We start from the raw sequence: 22,234 nt of genomic DNA on the forward strand, positions 1-22,234 counted from the left end.
AGGCAGACCCGCAGCTCTCAGCGTTCCCCACCTGCGCCCCCCCCCCCCCCCCCCTCGGCCCCAGCGCCCTCCTCGAGCGGAATTTGGGGAGGTGGGAGTGGGGCAGCGCCAAGGCCGGGCCCCCCCGCGCTGTCCTGGCGGGAGCGGCTGCAGTGGGGACCGAGTGCGGGCGGGAGCGGCCGAGAGCCCAGCGCTGCCCCAGCCCGACCTGCCCCAGCTCCATCCCTGCCCCTGCCGTGGGATGCTGTGGGTTTGGGGGCAAGAGGGAGCCGGCAGTGGGTGCTGGGCCTGGGGCAGGAGGAGAAAGGAAGGAGAAGCAGGGTTGAGGAACAAAATGGTCAAATGAAGCACGTGGGAGGAGAAGGTGGGATTGTGCAAGAGAAAGAGGAATAGCAGGAGGAAGAGGAGTGTGAGGAAGAGTGGGGACACCGGAGGAGGAACAGGAAGAGGAAGCAGCACAAGGTTCCACCTCTCCCTGTATCTGCAGCCTCTGACCCCAGCTCCAGGAGCGTTGCCCCCCCCCACATGCAGCAGGTGACTGGGGATTGGGATCCACGGTTTTCCCGGGGGTGAATCTTGGTGTTTCTGAGCTTTATTGGGCTAATTGTTGGTGCTTTGTTTTTTTGTGGGGGCTGAATCTTTATATTTGGAGGGGGCTTTTGCTGAATGTTGATGTTTGGGAAGTTTTTGATCTGTGTCTTGATGTTTGGAGGACTTTTGTGCTGAATTGTGGTGTTTTGGAGGTTCTTAGAGACACAAGATGCCCAATGACTTAATGAGATGAACTTGGGCAAGGAGGAACTCCCAGTCCAAGGCACTCTCATCTTGTTTTTTTCTCCAAACCAGGATTTTTCATTCCCAGGGCGTGTCTGGATGGAGGAGGAGGAAAAGCCCTGGAGATTCCGCACGAGGAGGGGCTGCAAACCCAGCCCAGGGAGCTGCAGGGAGGAAAGAGCCCCCCCTGAGCCAGGAAGGCGGCCAGAGATCCAGCCAGAGCTCAGAGCTGGTGGAGAAGCCTCATGGCAGGGAGAAGCCCCACAAGTGCTTGGAATGTGGGAAGGGTTTTAGTCAGAGCTTGGGCCTGATCCAGCACCAGGTGATCCACACTGGGGAACAGCCCTATGAGTGTGAGGAATGTGGGAAATGTTTCAGCCGGAGCTCCAGCCTGAGGCGGCACCAGGTCATCCACACTGGGGAGAGGCCCTATGAGTGTGAGGAGTGTGGGAAGAGCTTCAGCCAGAAGGGGAGCCTGATGCAACACCAGAGGATCCACACTGGGGAAAAGCCCTTTGAGTGTGGGGAATGTGGGAAGAGCTTCAGGCAGAGGGGCCAGCTGATGCAACACAAGATGATCCACACTGGAGACCGGCCTTATGAGTGTGGGGAATGTGGGATGAGCTTCTGCCAGAAGGGGAACCTGATGCAACACCAGAGGATCCACACTGGGGGAAAGCCCTATGAGTGTGTGGAATGTGGGAAGAGCTTTAGATGCAGCTCTGGCCTGAGGAAACATGAGAGGATCCACACTGGGGAAAAACCCTATGAGTGTGGGGATTGTGGGAAGAGCTTCAGCATCAAGTGCCAGCTGACGGAACACCAGAAGATCCACTCTGGGGAAAAGCCCTACAAGTGTGGGGAATGTGGGAGGAGCTTCAGAGGAAGCTCGGCCCTGATCCGCCACCAGGTCATCCACACTGGGGAACGGCCCTACACCTGCTTGGAATGTGGGAAGAGCTATGGGTGGCACTTTGACCTGAGAAAACACCACCAGCGTGTTCACTCTGGGGAGAAGCCCTACAAGTGTCCCCAATGTGGGAAGAGGTTTCACAGGAGCTCCGATCTTCTCAAACATGAGCGGAGTCACACCGAGGAGAGGCCCTTCCGCTGCCCCGACTGCGGGAAGGGCTTCAAGCTAAACTCCCACCTCACCATCCACCGGCGCATCCACACCGGGGAGAGGCCCTACGAGTGTGGGGAGTGTGGGATGAGATTCTCATCGAGCTCAGCTTTGACCCGACACCAACGGAGGCGCCACTAAGGGAAGCCCTGTGAGTGCCCCGAGTGTGGGAAGAGCTTTGTGCGCTGCTCCAGCTCCATCCTCCATGAGAGGATCTGCATCGGATGATCCCCAGTGACCCCCGTTGGGGAGAGCCCTGGTGATCCGTGGTCCTGGTGATCCAAGTAGAAGGCATCTGGCTGGGGGGCTCCACTTCCTCCTGATTCCCTGTGGGCAGCTAGATAAACCCAGAGGCAGGAACATCCATCAGGACGCAGGCCTACAATGGGGATTCCTTGGGGAGAGCCGATTTGTCGACTTTCAACCCCATAAAATCTTTTGCATTCAATCCTATCTTCTGGTGACATCAAGGAGTACTGAATGGTCCCTGAGGTATGTTCTGGGTTGACTATATGATGCTTGTATCCCCAGTCTGTTCTGTTTATGCTGAATAATAAGTTTTGTACCTGTAAGACTTGTCCTGAGAGTGAAGGGGGGAGAGAAGAAGTGCGGAGTTTGTTTTCAGAAACTGCACTCGCTCCTCCACATTCCTGCTCTGGGACTGTGTTGTCTGCAGATGGACAGACAGCGGGACAGAGCTCTCCTTTGCTTTTAGTTAGTTTTAGCTAGCTGAACCAGAGAAGTTCCCTGAACTGTGGGGTTTTTTTCCCTTTTCTTTGGACCTGTTTAAACCTGCTCTGGCCTGAACACCAGAAGAGCAGGGGCAGCTCACACCTGTGGCCCACCGGGCTGGGCCTGGGCCGCGGCATTTCCAGCGCCAGAGGGACTGATAAGGGACTGAGTGAGCTGAGCTACAGCCCACAGAGAGACTTTGTGAGTTTGTCTCTCTTTTAGAGCAGCAAGAGGTTTTATTGTTTTGTTATCTTTCAATAAAGATAAAAATATCCATTCCAGAATATGCAGTTGATCTTCCCAGTTATCACTCCACTAACACAGTATTCCACATGGTATTTCATGGTCCTTCAAAATAAACACTTGAACACCAACATAGGTATCTATTCTGTTAACAGATTTGTGTGCTAAGGCTAATTCAATTTCTTCTAGGGTCTTTGCTGCTGGGGTCAATTGCCTCTCATCAGTAGAGAAGGTGGTGCCTGAAAGCAAATCAAACAATGGTTGCATCTGATGATTAGTTATGCCTAAATATGATTGAATCCAACCTATTAAACCAACCAATTTCTGTCCATCAGTAGCAGTTTTAACATCAATGTCTAACTTCACAGGTTGAGGCATAACTTGAATGTTGGTCACCAACATACCTAGATAATTCCAAGGCATGTGTTCCTGCACTTTCTCTGGGGCCATGATCAGACCAAAAGCTTTCAAATTTGTCACAGCACATTGTTTAAGAGCTAATAACTGTTATCAGATGCCAACAAGATATCATCCATGTAATGATAACAGTAGCAGTTTTTAAATTGCTCCTGCACTTTTGACAAGGCCTGTGCCACAAACCATTGACAAATAGTTGGCGAATGTTTCCTGCCTTGGGGAAGTAACTTCCATTGATATCTTTTATTGGATTCAGCATGGTTTATGGAAGGCACAGTGAAAGCAAATTTTTCTTTGTCTTGCTCAGCCAATGGAATAGTGAAGAAACAATCTTTCAGATCAATGACAACTATTTGCTATTCCTGTGGAATCATTGTAGGTGTAGGAAGGCCTGGTAGTAAAGCTCCCATTGTTGCCATTACAGCATTTATCTGCCATAAATCATGTAAAAGTCTCCATTTTCCCAATTTCTTTTTTATTATAAAAACAGGGGTATTCCAGGGGCTGAATGATTCTTCAATATGTCCTGCTTGCAATTGTTCTGTGACTAATTCTTGCAGGGCAGTAAGCTTTTCAGTAGTAAGGGGCCAGTGTCCAACCCAGGCAGGTTTATCTGTCAACCATGTCAGGGCCACAACTGGACGTTCATTGCCCTGCATCACAGTGGCCCCCGTTAAAAATCCGTAGTAATTTTGACACCCCATTGAGATAAACAATGTCGTCCCCACAAACTTTGAGGAGCATCGGCAACATAGGGTCTGATGTTAGCTTGTTGGCCATCAGGATGTTTCACATTAATTACAATGGCTGACAGGCCACCTGTTGTAGCACCACCCAACCCCAGGAGTCCAAAACTTGCATGAGTGAGAGGCCACGACTGAGGCCAGCAAACTCACGAGACCATTGTGACATCTGCTCCAGTGTCAATCAAACCTGTTACTGATATGGTTCCTGGATGGACATGCATCCACTGGTGGTGAGGATGCATGTCTTTTCTGGATGGTTCTCTGATACTTTCTCAGCCCAGAACACTTGGGGTACTCCTGTTGATCAAAAACTTCCTGTGCCGCAACTTCGGCCCACTGTATTTGGAACAGAACTCACAAAAGGTACAATTTGAGCAATGCAGGTTCCTTTCTGAATAGTGACAGGAGGGTCATCGATGGATACCATGGCATGAATCTGTCCTAAATAATCAGCATCAATAGGTCCTAGATGCACATGAATACCTCTAAGGGTAGTACTTGATCTCCCTATCAAAAACGCACTCAATCCCCGTCCTATTGGACCATAGGCATCTAGGGGCACTTTACATATTTCTTTTGTCAGAATGGTTACTGTGTCAGCCGTGGGTATATCAATCCCTGCAGACCCACTTGTTGCCCCTGAGTATTGTTCACAAATGGGCAGCTTTGCAGTGCTGGGGAGGCCCGCATTTTCTGTTGTGGTTGTTGGGGTATTTGTTTCCCCACGTGCCCCTTCACGCTCCTCTTTGGGTTTCCCTGCAATAGCTGAACCATTTGCATGATATTTGCTCCTGCACTGTTTAGCATAGTGCCCAAGTTTAGCACAGCGATTGCACACAGCATCGCTGCCTGCACTTGGCTTAAATGTTGTTTTCCGGACAACATTTGACACTGTGGTACACTGTGACCTTACGTGCCCTTGTTGTCCACAATTATAACATTTTGCTGAAGGTCTTAGCACTGCAGCAAGAGCTGCCATTTTATGCTTGACTGAACCAACTTTCAAGCAAGAAGTAACCATTTCAGGCAAGGTGAGTTCCCCAGGTAAAGTGTCAATAATCTTTCTGCAGTCTGGGTTTGCATTTTCTTTAGCCAATTGTATGCACAATTTGTCTTGCAAAGTTTCATCTTCTACCTGATTCTCAATAGCTGCAGCAAGTTTTTCTGCAAATTGCAAAAATGATTCTCTCATCCCTTGCTGTATTTCTGTTTTGGAGCTGCCATTTCCATTGTTTTAGTTAAGGCACTCATGCCAATTTGCTGAGCTTGCGCCGAAATCGAAGGATCCCACCTTGCCTGTGAATCTGGATTGGCAAAAGGCCCAGTGCCCAGCAGGGCATCAAAACCCACAGCATGATGAGGGTCGTGTTGAGGCAACTGCATATTTGTTAGAGCTTTGCGTTCAGCCGCTCGCCTCCAAGGGTCTTGAAATACACTGTATTGTACTGGCTGGAATAGAATTGTAGCAAGATGCATGATGTCATAAGGTGCAAGCATATCTGCATTAATTACACATATTAATTGCATTACCTCTGAGGAATTAATACCATACTGAGCCACTTTTGATTGGAGATCTTGCACAACCCTCCAGGCAAAGACGTGATGACTGTCACCCTGCCCTGTTCCAGGAGCTGCTTTAAAACCTGGAGAAGCCATAGGGTTATCACAGGCAACATTTGCATTGGCACTCTTGTACTCCTGAGGTACTCTTGGAGCACCTAACCTTTCTATCATGTCCCAATTCTTTTCTTCAACTGCTTTCCTCCTAACAAATTCCCAAAACTCCTGAGGCTGTCGAGGAAGCCCAGTTACTTGACATGGAGGCAAAGTCCATGGGGCAGCAAGGCTAGAGCTCTTGGGAGGTAAAGAGACCAGAGCTCCTTGCCCCAACTCAGGTGTTACTGCGGGCGACTCATCACTTGCTTCGCTGTTGCCGTCACTGTGAGGGAGCAGAGGATACGACCTTGCAGGTTGTTCATGCAGCTCAGAGGGGAGCGGGGGCGGATGGCTGGACTAGAGCGGAGGGAAACGGGGGGGCAGACGGCTGGGTTTGTCTCTCTGCTAAAGACATTTCAGCTGACTGGCGTAGTGGTGTAGTGTATACAGGCACCATCGTGGGCTGCTGTGCAGGTGTGAGATAAAGAGGTTTAGGGGTCTGATAAGAGGATGCTATGGCAGGTTGCCCTGAAGCTCTGGCAGCTTTCCCAGAAGCTTTGGCAGCTTGCCAGGTAACTTGCATGGCACCTGGACTTTCTTCAAGTTCCCCATCAGAGGCCCCCTCTGCCTCATCCCCCCCCCCGTCAGGTTCTGTTATCAGCCCCAACTCTTCCTCCGCATCCTGCTCTGCTTGTTCTCGCTCTGTTTTCCATTCCTTTAATGCCTCAAAGAGCTGTTCCCAAGTAACTGCTAGATCGACAACCGTTTTATCTCCCGTTCAGATGACTTCCCACAGTCTGTCCCTGACTTTTTTCCATGCCTTAACACTAAAAGCTGTGTCGGGATCAGTGCCAAAATCCTGTGATTTAGCCCACAGCAATATATTTCGAAGGGCATAGTCTGACGTATTAGTTCCCTTATTTCTTAACAAAACTTTCCATGTAGCCAGAACATTTTCTTCCTCTTTAGATAAATTATGTCCCATTATTACTAGTTGGTGGCTCACCTACTTCCAGGTGTCTTGATAGGAGGAAATCAGGTCCGGACCTCCCTGTGGCTTCCACCTGCCCCTCTCAGCTGCACCAACGCCGCCTCCCCCACTACGTCCCAGTGGGTCACGGTTGCCAGTTGCTAGGACCCCGTGTGGGCCCCCACCGACTCTGTTCTTATCACGTCGGGGCAGAGGGGAAGTGTCGCTGTCGAGGCGGTCACGACATAAAGCAGAGACCACAAGCAGTCTCAGTTGGCAACACTTTATTATTGAACATGGCTGACTTTTATACACTTTCCAATTGTTTATGCTTCTTCTATCTTTACTATTGGCCACAATAAGTCAACATAACACTATTGGTGAAAAGTTACAGTGACACAACTAACTTTCTAAAAATGCTTCGTCCAGCTGCAAGGTTCTCTTATCTTTCTTCTCTCCTTGGTTACAGCCTTGGAGAGAACTCCTTATCAGCTTCTCCTTACTTCTCAGTTTCTTTTCGCTCCTTTAGCTAACAGGCCGCTGTTAGTCCCTTTCACAATTCCCCCTTTTTGTTTTTGGACTGTAAATGCAGCTGCTATGGATTTTTGCAGGGCCCTTAGCAAACATCCAAGCAGAGAGGAGACACACAAAACCACAATCACAACCATCAACAAAAGAGAAGGGTTTAATATCTCTGTCATTAAAAATGTAGTCATTAAAGGGGAAGCCAGAATGGGGGTAGGAGATGTCTTCTTAGTTCCTGGAGCAGGTGTCAACTTCTTTGGAAAAGACTTACAAATCCAGCTGGGAATAGAGGTAATACCAGAAGAAGAAAAGGCTGTGGACAAACTCTTAGAAATAAAGTAGTGGTGTGTACACCTCATGCGGTCCAAAATATGTTGAAATCAAAAAGGAAAAAAAAAGGAAAATAAAATGCTGGGGAAGAAATGGTTAGTAGACTCTAAGATGTAAAAATGTGAAATAATGATAACTTAACACTAGAAGTAAAAAAAAGTTTGAATCCAGCTCAATTTTTTTGGCAAACAAAAAGGTACCTTAACACATGATTGTTCAGAAATTGTGCAATACCAAACTGAAGTTCAGGAGGATGTAGCAGAACAAGCCCTCCTAGAGGGGGAAAAGATATATGTTGATGGTTCATCCAAATGCTTATTAGAGAAAAAGAATCCCTGGGCAGCCAGGGTGAGGGTTGCTGAGGCTGTGGGTGTTTGACCGCTCTTGTGCGGGCGGCAGAGTCTCGGGGCTGCGGCAGGGGCTGATCCATGGGGGCGGCCCCGCGTGACAACTTCCAGCGTTTGCCCCCCGGTGGAGGCGGCGCGGGGCGCGGGTTTGTGTGGGCGCCGCTGGGGCTCGGCAGCTGCTTGGTGGTGCCGGGGTCTCGGAGGGCGCGGGGTTGCTGCACACGCTCAGCAGCCCGGCAGCGGCGCTGGGCACGGCTTGCACAGTTTGCTGCTGAGGAGCGCGGCTGCCGCAGGGACGGAGCTGCCCGGGGGTGGCTCCCAGCCTGCTGGGGTCCCAGTGCAGGGCGGCAGCCTCAGCCCCAGTAGGTGGGTGAAGAGAGAGAGAGAAAAGGGGCGAAAGGGGGGCGAGGCACATCCCCAAGGTCCCCACAGGGGCCCTGCTGTGAGTGAAGAGAGAGAGAAGAGGGGGTGGCATGAGAATAAGCGATAAGACCAAAGCAGAGATAGCCTTGATCTCTCGCTAATTCTCAAAAGCTCACCAAGTTATTTTGGTTCTCTTAAAGCAAGATTCTTTTTTTCTTTCTTCTTTTTTTGCTGATAGGATGGGGTGGGGGGTTCGTTCTGAGAAGGTGTTAGAAGAATGGATCTGTGAAGGCTGAACAGCTAAATAATGCTCAGACGATAAAAGGCAATAGATGTTAAGACTGGCCTGGCTCTCTTTTTTTTTTTTTTTTTTATGTTTTTGGTTGTTTGTTTCATTTGGTTTGGTTTTCTTGGGTTTTGGGTGGTTTTTTTGTTTAACTAATTGTGGCTCACAAGAAGAGGAATTTGCCTCTGAGTTTTCCCTTCAGTGCTGTTAAGGCTTCCTGCCTTAGAAAGAAAGGGAAGCATCCTAAGCATGGCAAGTCCCTTTTTCTCTAGGAGAACTGTCCTTTACGTGATCCCAAGAGCTGAACAACCTAGCGCAGCTCAAGACTCAGCTGGGTACAAGAAGAACAAGCAGCTGTGCCCAAAAAAAATACCCCAAAAACCCCAATTTGTTGCTAAACCCAGGAAGTTTTGAAGAATGCTAATGGCAAATCCTGATGTAGAGTTGCCTTTCCTCCAGTCACTGTCCTGTGCTATTGAGAAGTCCTTTTCAGGTACTGCTGACAAATGAGGCAGCAATCCAAGGCAAGGGAAAAGAGAGTGGATCCAGGCCAGCAGAATCAAAGGAGCTGTGAAGGAACCTGAGGAGTGGACTAGCACATTTAAACCGGGTGATACCAAATTGGCTCCTAAGTTGGGACTGGGTGGTAACGAATTGCAAGGACCCAAATGATCCAATGAATGTACAAAGAATCACAGCTAATTGAGAAACAAGGCCAAGTTTATATCAGTGGTTTCAAGTGCCATCTGGACAAGTTCCGAGACATGTCAGATATCCAATTTTGGGAGGAATACTTCCACTCCAAACAGGTGCATCAGGACTATTTCGGTCAGAGAATTCTCATGTTCTGGCCTTAGCCTGTGACTTCTACAAAGAGGGGGAGGAATTACAACTTCCATCAGGGCCATACCATATACCCTGTTTGCTTCATCCTAATATCAGATATGCTGGGTTATAATGCTGGCTTAAATGTAAATGTTTAAATTGTGGGAAAAATTGGTCTTGTAGTTTCCACAATCGATGCTCATGTTGCAGGAAGTGTCGAGCACCAAATCTATCCCCTATCCAGATAGAACTCAAAACAACTGAAATAATAATTTGTTTTGTGGATGGGAGTTATTAGTGCCTGTTGAGTGGGAGATACCTGAGGAACAGTGGGAAACCACAATTACAGAGTGTCAAAAATGATTTGCCTGGAAATTAGCAAAAAGGGAGTGACAAAGAGAAGAGGCAAGACTGGATTGGCCGCTGTGCTCGCCACCGAGAAGATCAAATACACCTGCTATGGGCAGCAACCCCATAGGCATGGCAGGTGGGGGTATAAGCCATGCCAGACCTCTGTTATTCCTTTTTCTGTCACTCATCTTCTGTCTTTTCCCTTTAGGGATACCAGCAAAATCGTGTCACAAATGCTATCAAAAGCATTACAGGGAAAGAAATCAAAGTTCCTCTTTTATTACACACACCCATGTCAGCAGTCACTGCTATGACCCATCCAAATTAAGTACCTGTAGGCAAAACAGGGGAAAATACTGCATTGCTAGAAACTTAGGAAAAAGTGAGAAGATATTGGGAAGTGAATGTCCAAAAGGGGAGAGATGGATTTGTTTCACATTTGCCTTTAAGGGTAGAGTCCAAGATTTGGTAAAAGAAGAATCAGTAAACAAAAAGGGAAAACCAGCACAGCAATCTGACTCTGTATCAGCCCCAATTAATAAGCTGAATCATCTTATAAGACTCCAAACAGTTGTAGAGATAATAACAAACATAACCAGATGGGCATTAGAATTAATATCAAGTCAACAAAGCCAAACAAAACCCAAAATATATCAGAATAGATTGACTTTAGACTATCTATTGGCCAAAGAAGGGAGTGTTTGTGGAAAATTTAATATATCAGGTGTAGATATATTAAAATAGATGACCACAATGAAAAATAGCCCACATACTGATCCAAAACTGGGAACCAGTGTTAAAAAAACTAGCTGGTGAGATCATGTATGGAATGGTGGAAGAAATTAGGCTTCTTCCTTTTATGTGTTACAGCTGTTTGGATATTTCTTCCTTGTTTGATTCCTTGTTTTATTCAGCTAATTATCAGCGTAGTCCAAAGCATAAGAAACATTGCTCAAGCTAAATGTTTTATAAAGAATAAGAGGGGAGTTTGTTATAGATGCTGTTCCAGATTGCAATGCAAGATGTTTTCCATGACCATCTGTATGGCAGATTATCTTGTCAAGCGGGCAGTTTGCCTTATCTCTCTCTTTGAGTGACCACATTCACACCTCCCTCAGGAGGGGACATCTGTTGATAACAGACTATTGAATGTCACTGCATGACTGATAAGATCTATAACATCCCATTGGGAGATGCTCCGCCCAGAGGGAGGAGCCAAGCATTGCTACCCAGATATAATCCAGAGGTTTTTGAGACACCAGCGCGGGTTTCTCCACTGGATTCCCCAGAGGAACAGCAGCTGCCTCTTCTTCCACTGGATCATCAGAGGAAGAACACATCCTTCCCTACAGGACCCCCCCTGCTCCAACAGAATCACCCCTGACACTGCAGGAGGGCTGCAGCCACATTTCCAATTGCACTGCTACCACACCCTGACCCACAGGGTGTCAGGTTGGGTTCTGACTCTGTCAGTGTTGTTCTAGTGTACTGCTTTCTTTACTTTATCCTTTTATTTTTTTCCTTCCCTATTAAAGAACTGTTATTTCCTGCTCCCATATTTTTGCCTGAGAGCCCCTAAATTTAAAGTTTATAGCAATCAGGATGGGTGGGGAGGGTTTACATTCTCCATTTCAGGGGAGGCTCCTGCCTTCCTTAGCAGACTCCTGTCTTTCCAAACCAAGACAGCCACACGTCCCATGTCTGTGTCACGCCCCTGCGACTGTGCCGGCCACCCAGCACCGGGACTGGTCCCAAAGAGGCCGTGGCAGGGCCTGTGGAAGGCCCCGGTGCCCTTCCTGCTCAGCTGCGGTGGCAGCCGTGGGGGCTCATTCTGCTGCCCTGAGCAGGCAGAGCAGAGGAGCAGCTGCTTCTTGTTTGGGCCGTTGCTAAAGTTCCTGCTGGGCTGTGTCTTCAACACTTGGGGCAAGGTCTTGCCTGCAAGCTGGGGCAGTTTGGGTGGCGTGGGGGTGTCCCCAGGGCACGTGGAGGTGTGTCCTGGGGCTCTCTGTGACACAGTGCACCGTGGTCACTGTGGGATGGAAAGGGACAGAATGTGAGAGTGTGACCCTTTGTGACACGTCGTGACATAGGTGCTGGTGGTGCCACAGCCACGCCACAGTGCTCGGTGCACGCGACAGGACAGGACAGGACAGAGCAGTGCTGTGAGGAGCCCCCACACAGCCAACTCGTTCCTTGCTGGCCCGGAGCTTTTCCCAGGCGTTCCCTGTGCAGGTGACCTCGAGGCCAGGCTGCGGGACTCGGTGACGTGGAGCATTTCCCAAGCGTCTGCCATCCCTGCGGCCAGTGCCCTCGAGGACAGACTGCGGGACTTGCAGTCCTATTTCCCTTTTGAGACTTCTCTCTTGCTGCTGCCCTTGAGGACAGACTGCAGGAGTTCCTGTCCTGTAGCCTTCCCGAGGCTCTTCTGTTGCAGGTGCCTTCAAGGCACAGCTGCAGCACTTGCTCATCTTCAGCTCTTCCGAGGCCTCTCTGCTTCAGCAAGCGCTCATAAGTGCAAAGAGTGACATGGAGCAGAGACCCCCCAGCGTGCCCAAGCTGGCCTGGGTGGAGGAGGAAGAGGCTGGAGCTGCCTCAGCACAACAGCCTGAAGAACTGGAGCAGTTCCAGCTGCTGCAGGAGCGTGAGTGTCAGAGCTGGGCCACAGGGCTGGTGCCTGCAGCCAGCCTGGCCCCATCCCATCCCATCCCATCCCATCCCATCCCATCCCATCCCATCCCATCCCATCCCATCCCACCCCATCCCATCCCATCCCATCCCATCCCATCCCTGTGGACATATCCATGGATAGGACAGAAGCTGGGCTGGAGCACCTGGCAGTCGCGCTCCATCCCCCGGGGCATCCCGAGGCTCTCCCTGCCTGGGCAGCGCAGGGCTGGGCTGTGTTCTCTGGCCTCTCCCGCAGCCCCTCAGCTCTGGCTGCGCTCGCTCTTTGCCAGATGCAGCCCAGGACCGGACACAAGAACAGGAAGCCGCCCGTGGCCGCTTGGGCAGAACGGCGCAGGTACCTGGGGCCATCCCCACCTGGGCTGGGCCTGCTGGCACTGCTCAGCCAAGCACCAGGCTTGGAGTGCTCCATGGATTCTCCCTCTCTTGCTGCCCTTCTCCTGCCGACCCTCTGTGAATTCATCACGTGCCTTTGGCAGGAAGAGACCGCCGGTGTGGGCACGGGCGTCTTGGCCAACCTTCCGTTCCTCAATGCCGAGATCGATGCTGCCATGCTGGATTTTCTTGTGGAGAAGGGTGTCTCCAATCCAATGCAAGTAAGCAGCCTGGGGCAAGGGCTCGATGGCCCCAGCAGTGGTGCGGCGCCTCGAGCCGGCTCTGCCGGGCTCCCTGGGCCTTTGAGGCCCGGCCCAATGCGGTTGGAAGGGAAGCACTTCTCAGGGGGAGTTGGTGCTCTGGCAGCTCTCCAAGTCTCCCCGTGCCCTCTGCAGGTGCCCGCCATGGTGAGGTCCATCCACCAGTGGCTCACGGCCAATGAGGCTGCTGGGCACAGGCTGGACAAGGCCCTTCTGGAGCTGACCGAGGAATACCCCTCTGACGTGCTGATCACCCTCTTGCGCTGGGCCCCATCGTGTGACAGGTGGGGCAGCCCCACGTGCCTTGAGGGCTTCGGGTTCACCGGCCCATCACCCTGTAGAGCTTGTCCCTGCTGACTGCCAGACAGGCGGGCAGTTCCAGGATCCTCTGGCTCCTCTGTTTTCCAGGGCTGCCATGTCAGCTCCTGAGCCTGGTGCCACGCTCCCTCCCTGCCCCTCGGGGCCTGTACCCACGTGGGCTGGCTGGCCGCTGCCGGCCAGGGGCAGTGGGCAGAGGCAGGGCTGAGGGCCAGTGCGGGGCCCTGCAACTGCCCAGGCCACGGTGCTGTGGCCGAGCCAGCCCTGACACAGAGCTCTGACCCCACAGAGCTGCCGCCACCATGTGGGGAACCATCATGTCCTCGAGCAGGACTGCGGAGCCGGCGCTGCGGCTACTCCTCGATGTGCTGAGCGCCTGGCCAGTGCACAGCGTGTACACCTCTGATGGGGACAACGCAGGAGTCTTTGCCCTGGCTGTGAGTTTCTGGTGCCGGCCTTTGCCAGCCCCCAGGCCGCCTCTCCAGCAGCCAGCTCTCTGTCCTCCCCCCAGCTGCATCCCCCTGCCTCAGGCACGGGGCTGAATCCTGACTTAGGGGCAGGGTTCAGGGGCACCAGGCCGGCTGCTCCCCCCGTGTCTCCCCCGGCCTCTCCCTGGCATGCTCAGGCCCTGCCACGTGGATGTCTTGGCACTGAGCCTTGTCTCTGGCTGTTTTATTTCTTGCAGGCAACCGTGGCCCTGTGGAGAATCTTTAATCTGGCCTGGGGCTCACCTGTGGTGCTGGAGTATTTCTCCTATCTCTTTCTGCGTCTGCTCTTCCAAGCTTACATCAGCATGCAGGATATGCCAGAAGAGGTTGAGACCTTCTGGCAGGGATGCCAGGAGCAACACGGCCTCTCCGCCAACCCCAACAGGTGCTCCATGCCAGTCCTCCCAGTCTCCCCATCCCTCCCACGCCCCCAGGGCAGGAGCCAGGGCTCCCAGCGTGACCTGGGCTTTGCTCTGCACACAGCTTTGCGCTGCAGACCCTGAAGGCCCTGCTCTGCCAAATGCGCTATGAGCACGTGGTGCTGTCCATGGAACGCAAGCGTGCCTGGGACACGCTGCTCTGTGCCGACACCCACCACTGTGCAGTGCGTCTGCTGGCCAGGTGAGACCTCGTTCTCCCCACCGCCCCTCTCCTTTGTGCCTGCAACGCCCCACACAGTCCCCATGCTCATGGGCAGCCGGGCCTTGTCACCAAGGGAGGCATGAGCAGACTGGAAAAGGCCGGCACAGGAGGCTGCTCGGGAACGGCCGCCTCCCAAAGCGCCCTCGGGATGCTCGGGAGCAGACCAGAGCTCTGCCAGTCAGCCCTGGGAGAGGTTTGCCTGCCCGGCCCAGGAGCAATGGTGCCTTTTTCTCCCTGCCAGGGAGATGCGCCGTGTCTCCATCATCTGGTGTTGCGGCATGGCATCCTGCCTCTTTGACCTGCTCAGCCAAGGCATTTCAGACTGGGAGCTGCCCGCCCTGGCCTTCCTGGTGGAGGTGAGCCCCATGGCCAGCGCTGCCTGGCTGAGCTGCCTCCCAGCCCTCTGCCCTCTCGTAGCCACAGCTGCCTGGGACGCTGCCCGTGCCCTGTGCTGCTGCCTTGGCTCGGCCCTGTGCACTTCTGAGCTCCTGCCAGCTGGGCACCTCTGTGCCTGCTCTGTGCCTGCTCTGTGCCTTTCAGGTCCTGGATTGCCTGGACATGAGTGAATGCGGTAAAAAAGTCCTGGAGATCTTGACAAGGCACCTGCAGAGCGAGTCCAGGCAGATGCGTGGCGTGGCGCTGCAAGGCCTCGTGGTGCTCACCTCGATGGTGAGAAGGAGGCAGCAGCTGAAGCTGTGCTGGCAGCGTGGGGCTGGGGCAAGCAGCCCCTTGGGCTTAGCTGGGCTTTGGCAGCTGTGGCAGCTGCTCCCAGCTCTCCGGGGTCGCTGTTCAGCTGCCTGAGTGCTTTGGGACAGGCCTTGGGCCTCTGAGCCCTGCAGCAGCAGCAGCAGCAGCAGCAGCAGCGTGGGGTTGCCCAGCCTTGTTTTGCACACAGGATCCAAGCATGTACAGCCTGACTGAAAGCCTTGGGAAGCTACTGTGGGATAGGGATGAAGACATCGTGGAGAAGACCCTCATTGTGCTCAGCCTCCTGCTGCTGCAGAGAGACCTGGCAATAGCCAGCCCCATCGCCCTGCAGCTGGCTGAGGCGCTCTGGCACCTCTTTGACAATGTGAGGCTCTGTGCCCCCAGCCACGGGCACTTGGGTGCTGCCTTGGGCCTGGGCACAGGGAGGCCCGGAGCAGCTGATGTGGAGGGCTTTGGCTTCCTTTTCAACAGGACAACAGCCTTGTGCAGCTGCTCTCCATTCGCCTCTTCCAAGACGTGATCGCCTTGGTAGTGGCAAAGGGAGAAAAGGCCCTGAAGAAGCACGTGGGCCAGAGCCTGCTCCCACTCTTCTTCCACTGCCACGATGAGAACGGGCGTGTGGCACAGGTGAGGCCTCCTGGGTGTCCCCATGGAAGGAGCTCAGCTGTCTCCCCAGCCCCTGGCACCTGACGGGCTCCAGCCTCCTCCCGGCCCTGGCACAGAGATGCGGGTCCGGTGCCCTGGGCTGCGGTGCCATCTCTGGGTCTCTGCTGCTCTGCAGGCCTCTCGGGAAACGCTGCTTTCTGCAGTAAGCTTCCTGAAGAGGAAGGATCTCAAGCAGCTGCTGCAGACGGATCAGATGTGGAGATTTGCCGAGTGCTTGGTAAGGACAGCCTGGAATGCCCAGCCCAATCCCTGGAGAAGCCGCCTGCCCCCGGCGCCCAGTCTGTGGGGCTGGCAGCTGTGGCCCCTGCCCAGTGCCGCAGGCAGGGGCAGCAGCCTGCGCCTCACACGCCGCTCCCTTGCCTGGGCCGTGCGGGCTCTTCTCCAGGCTCCTCTGGCCCCAAGGCCGGTGCCGATGGAGCCCCGAGCCAGCCGGGCTCTGCTGCGGGGCGGCACCGCGGCTCGCCGGGCCCTCCGCCCCGTGCCGAGCCCGGCGCCTGCGGCTGCTGGCCGGGCCTCAGGGCTCTGTGGGCAGGGGGAGCAGTGGCGGCCGTAGGCAGCGCCCGGCCCAGGGGCAGGGCCCGCATCAACCCTTTCCCTCCGTGCCCCGCCGCTCTCTGCAGCTGGCAGAGGACAGGAGCCGAGCGGCCGAGCAGCTGCGCCGGGCCCTGCCCTACATGCGGAGCGCACAGGAGCCCCTGCGAGAGGCGGCCGTCAGGTTCATGGGTGAGCGCCAAGGCCGGCTCCCTCCCCGGCCCAGCCCGCCGCAGCTCGGCCCCAGCCCCGCCTGCTGTCCCGGCAGCAGGATCCGGGCGCGGGCATGTGCAGCCCCGGCTGGGCTCGGCATTGCTGCTGCCGCCCTCTGGCAGCCGTGGCCTGGGGCGGCAGCGTGCGCCAGGGGCCCGGGCTGAGCCCTGCCGGGCCAGCAGGGCGTGTGGCCTCGGGGCTGGCAGCGCCCGTGGGCGGCAGCTGTGGCTCTGAAGGCAGGACATGTTCTGTGTTCCCCAGGGATGGCCGGGCGCTTCCTGACAGGGCAGCAGCCGCACTTCCGCATCATCTGCAGGGGTGAGTGCGGCCCGCGGGCTCTCGCCGGGGGCTGCCGCTGGCACCTGCGTTCCCTGGCCCGCCCGCCCACGGCTCCGCTCCCTGCGCGCCCCAAGGTGCCCACCGCACAGACACCTTGCAGGGACCTGGGGGACATTCCTGGCCAGCAGCTGCCAGCTCGTCCTTCTTGCCTCCTGCTTCCTCCAGGCCGTGCCAGGAGCTGCGTGCTATGCACGAGCCTGGAGGCTCTCCCCAGCTCCCCGCAGATCCAGCCTCTGACTGGGCCTCTGTTTCTCTCTCTGCAGCCCTTCAGGACATGACGGATGACACCAGCCCTGCCATCTCATGCCTGGCGCTTCAAGCTCTGTACATCCTTTTAGCTCTACAGAGCGTTCCCTGCTCCCGACTCCAGAAGATGCGAGACCAACTGCGCCGCCTCTGGCACTCGCGGCCTTTGCTGTGTGGCCGTGGCTGAGTGTCCTGCTGCGGCGCTGTGCAGAACTGCTCCGGGAGGCTGCGTCTGCTGGGGCCACCTGAGCCTGCGGGGAACACCTCTCCTCTGCCAGCACTTCCTTTCCCTTCACCCCCTAGAGGAACATTAAATTGCTGTTGTTGGATAGCCGCCTGTCCAGGAGCTTTCTCTTGGTGCAGAGTGTCTTCAGGCCAATGGGGAAGAGGGGGAAAAGGCTGCTTGGTCTGCGCAATTTGCCCAAGCGTGCGGTGTGGAAGGGAAAGTGTGGAAGAATGGCTGGAGGAAAAGGGCCATGGATCCGTGGAAATGTTGTACAAGCAAGCCCCATGATAACTGAGCATACATGTTAACTTAGCAGCTTGGCATAAGTGGGCCGCACTTAGCATAACCAGGCCGCACGCCATGATAGGAAGATGCTGTGTCCTGCCTGCTGACAAGGTCGAACGGGCAAGGACAGCAACGAGAATAGAAACCATAAAGTATGCATAACCACAAAGTAGGAGGAATATGTAAATGTAATCTCTTGCTTTAAACCAAGAAACTCACGACATGTATGAGCAATTAAACCAATAAACTAAAGACAAGTATGCATAATTACTGGAAAACAATATAAAAGTACCGGTGTGCTCAAGATAAACCGAAGCTTGCTTTACCAATCATATTGATTGACTGCTTGTCTTCCCTCGCCACCATCAGGAGGGGGCTGTGGGATGCTGAGAGGGATGGGAGGGGCTTTGGTTGCTCCTGGCCAGGACAAAAAGGGATCAGGGAGAGGTTTCAGGGGGTCCTGGCTGGGCTGGGGGCAACAGGGAGGGCGACGTGACCATTCTCAGCTGGCCAACTGTCCACAAAGCTCTCCATATTTCCCCCATTTTTCTGTTGAACAAACATGGTCTGATTAAATGCAGCAGATATCATCTTTTGCACCATGTTCTGTAGGCATATGCAAAAACACAGCAAAATTAATACTAACAACAAAGCTATAATGCTCACTATAATGCTGACCTTAACAATAGAGCGTAACCATGATCCCAGGCCTAAAGATTTGAGCCATCCATCAATACCAAAGCCTGATTCTACCTGTAGGTTTCCAGTTAACCGCTCCAGTGTGGAGAGCTTTGTGGACAGCTGGCCAGCTGAGAAAGGTCACGTCGACATAATAGCGTTGGTTAAGTTAGAAGGAGGCAAGTCTAGGATTCAGCAGTCAGTGTCCAACCACTGACAAGGACATTGTGCCCTTGGTGCAACAACTGGATAGAGGAGAGGGTCTCTTGCCAACAATATGAGGATAGTTTCAGCAGAATAACCACGAGAATGTAGAAGTAGTAACAAAATAACCATAAGAATATAGAAGTAGGTGTGGTTGACTGATAAGTAATTAACCAATAATGAGCTCAGCTTTGCAATATGTATAAGCCACATTAACACCAATATAAATATGTGTGAACTATCAATAAAGTTGGAGACTTGCTGATCACGCATATTGAGTGCCGCATTTCTTCCGCTGATCCAACAAATTCCTGGTTTTGAGTCACCAATGCAATCACCTGTAAAGCCTGAAAATATGAGCTCTCATTCAAGGGCTTCCAGGAACACTTAAACCTACAGCAATTCTCCTTCAGAAAACCACAGTAGCTATGTCTCCTATAGAAAGACCAGATAAACCTCTCAGGAACCAGAATGACCCTTTTGTTCCCCTTTATGACTTGCTGAGAAAAAGAATAAAATGGGATTGGACTTCTTTTCAGGAGGAAACATTGCAATTACTGATTTTTGAAGTGACAGCACACCAAGCACTGGACCCTGTCCATCCCACAGATCCCTTTCAGGTGGAATATGGATTTGCCTCCTCACAGCTTTCCGTTCATATACGGCAGTGGGGTCCTGAGGGTCTGACAAAGCCTGTTGGTTTTTATTCCCGTGGTTTCAGAGATACTGAAAAAAGGTACACTGCCTGGGAAGGGGGGTTGTTTGTGGTTGGCTTGGGAAAAGGTAAATGTAAATGATCACAAATTGATAAATGATGCACTCCGTGCTACACAAAACAACGTTTCTTTGGCTCTCAGCTGTATCCAGGCACAATTGTGGATGCTGTCAGTTGCTGCCTCAATTATAAGAGAAGGTGAAGCAGGAACTTTTCCCACTGAAATTCGGAAAATAATTTGGGACAGTGCCACTGACTTTGAAAGAGAATTCCAATCCTGGTGGAACCTGGTGAATTTTACCTATGAGCCCATTGCAAATACAGCCACAGCTTTTGTGTTAACCATACACAATGCCTCAGAGCATTTGATTTTCCCTGTTACAGCATTAGAACTGAATTACTGTTCAGTAATTCTCTATCAGTTTTACAGTTCAGCTGTTCTCTATCCCCTCTATCTATATAGAGAATGGGCCCGTCAAATTGGTGAGAAATGGCAAACTGTTAATTTGGAATCTTGTATTGTCCGAGAACAACAAGGGCTCATCTGTGAAAGCAATGCAATCATAGCTCAAGACATTTGTTTAGACACAGAGCAAAATATCTGTCATTTTGAAATTCATCCTAATGAGACTTCTGAAACAGTCCTTACATACATAGGCAATAGATGTGCATGCTTAGAACTGCTTGTCATTTTGTATTTGTAGAAAACATGGCAGTAGATACTAAAAATCTTTCAAATTTCTGTGCTCGTAACTTTACCAAAATTGCAGGGTGGGATTTCTCTTATGAAGCTCCAGTCACCTCTCACTACCCATTGCAATCCAGCTACCCACTGATTCACAAACTGATGCCTACTCCTATTGGGATGGATCTCACTTTGGTAAGACAACTGCTGCTCCATCGAGACTTAGTTGAAATCCTTGAGAAGATTGAGAAAAACGCACAGAAAGCCCTGGTGACTGTTCATCACAATGTGAGACAGATACCCCGTGTCATGGAAAGAGTGGAGAAAGATGCCGAGCACCTGGGGGGTGGGATACTCTTTTAGGTGGTCTCCTACTGCCACGGGTGTCCTGAGCAGTCTGTGTCATCCCATTGTTATCCTTTTGATACCAATTCTGCTTGGTTTTATTTTATCAGCAGTCCCATTCGTTATGAATTGGAGCATGAAACAGCTGACAAGATTGACGTCTATAGTTAATGCACACAACTTGGCTGATGTCCTGTGCACTGTGAACATCCCCAAGCCTTTGACACAAGGCAATTATGAATTAGGCATATGAATTTTAGAGTGATCCTGGATTTTCATTTATGATTTTGTGAAAATTATTTTCCACTTTAAGTGAATTATTTTAGAAAATAATTTTTATGTTAATGCTTGTATTATGATTAGTTTATTGCTTTTTCCTTTTGATTATTTGTGATTTGTTTTGCCAATTTGAGAATTGTTTTAAAAATAATACTATTTTAATTAATTAACCACTTGTAAATTGTTATGAAAAGAATACTGATTCAATATTAATTATGTTTGTTTATTGTCTCCCTTTTTCCCCTCTTTTTCCGATCCTTTCTTTTCCTCCTTTCTCTCTCTCTCTCTTTTCTCTCTCTATCTGTCATACTGTCTCTACATTTCCAAGTACACTACCAATGTACAGCAAGTCATAAAGACCTATCAGTGACACTCCAGAGTTCTGCTGATGAAGATCCCGGGGTCAGGGGGCGCCGCTTCGGGCTCGGCTCTGATTGGCTGGAGCGGGCGCAGGGAGGGCGGGAGTTGCTGAGAGGAGACGTCCGGTGATTGGTTGTTTTCGTAGAGGGAGGGGTGATTGACAGGAGAGGGCTGGGGGAGGCGGGCTTTGGCGAGGGGAGACGCACGGTGATTGGTTGGTTCAGCTCGAAAGTGGCGGGAGTAGCTGAGGGGAGACCTGCGGTGATTGGTTGGTTCGGCATGTGAGAGGCGGGTGTGTCTGAGGGGAGGCGTGCCGTGATTGGTTGGATCGGCACACGGGGAGGCGGGTGTTCCTGAGGGGAGACTCGCGGTGATTGGTTGGTTTGGGGCGTGGTGAGCCGTGATTCGTTACTTTGGGAGATGAAGCGCGGTGATTGGATGGTTGGGGGCGGGGCGCGCCGCTATTGGTTGGGAAAAGTCCAGGATTTTTAAGGGAACATTCCCAGTTTTTTGGAGAAAAACTCTCAGATTTTTATGGAAAAATTCCCATATTTTTGCAGGAGAAACATTCCCGGATTTTTTGACCCCACATGACCCCAAATAACCCAAAACACCCCAAAGCACTCAAAATAAACCCCAAATAACCCCTAAAAAACCAAAACAATACCAAAAAGTCCCCTAAATAAGCCCGAACAAATCCAAATAACCCCCAAAAAACAAAACAACCACCCAAATAAACCCATAAAACCCCAAATGATTTCAATTACACCTAAAAAATGCCATATACACCAAGATAAAACCAAAGAACCTCAAATAATTCCAAATAAATTCCAAAAAAACCCAAATAAGCCCAAACAAACCCAAATACTTCAAAACAACCCCAAATAAACAGAAATGACCCAAGTAAAACCCAAGATAAACCCCAAATAGTCCATAAATAACCCCAAATAAACCCCAAACAAACCCTAAATAAACCCAAGTAAACCCCAAGTAACCCCAGTTCCTCCTGTCCCCACCCCAAAACAGATCCCTACCAATCAGAACACGCGGCACTGATGACGATCCACTCGCTGGGCAGAAACTCAGAGCACTGGCCCCGCTCAGCGATTTTCAGCCAATCAGCGCCCGGCCCGACTCTGACTCATCAGTTGCCAGGCACAGACCAAGGCCTCTCACTGCGGTAAACACTCACAGACCGCGCGGGGTAATTTCCAGCCAATCAGAGCGTGTCTCGCTGATGACTCATCAGTTGCCAGCAGCGCAATTTGGGGAGTGGGGGAAGGTGACCCTGGGGATGG

General features: G+C 51.9%; 3 protein-coding genes and 2 pseudogenes across 3 annotated transcripts in view; 4 read left to right on the forward strand and 1 right to left on the reverse strand.

Annotated features, from left to right (window-relative positions):
• Nucleotides 1–22,234, reverse strand: part of LOC139604951 (zinc finger protein 436-like) — a 325,479-nt gene that overhangs the window by 104,892 nt on the left and 198,353 nt on the right. The window lies entirely within an intron of this gene.
• The window catches only part of LOC139604920 (zinc finger protein 436-like), a 179,117-nt gene that overhangs the window by 99,338 nt on the left and 57,545 nt on the right, over nucleotides 1–22,234 (forward strand). The gene's annotated exons all lie outside the window — the stretch shown is intronic.
• Nucleotides 1–22,234, forward strand: part of LOC139604960 (zinc finger protein 436-like) — a 126,936-nt gene that overhangs the window by 7,533 nt on the left and 97,169 nt on the right. The gene's annotated exons all lie outside the window — the stretch shown is intronic.
• Nucleotides 1–22,234, forward strand: part of LOC139604946 (zinc finger protein 135-like) — a 46,665-nt pseudogene that overhangs the window by 7,505 nt on the left and 16,926 nt on the right.
• On the forward strand, nucleotides 788–2,868 carry LOC139604895 (zinc finger protein 418-like; annotated as a pseudogene).

Source organism: Agelaius tricolor, unplaced genomic scaffold (assembly GCF_023055355.1).
Source record: "Agelaius tricolor isolate 1412-34295 unplaced genomic scaffold, bAgeTri1.0.p SCAF_57, whole genome shotgun sequence".
Taxonomy (NCBI): Eukaryota; Metazoa; Chordata; class Aves; order Passeriformes; family Icteridae; genus Agelaius; species Agelaius tricolor.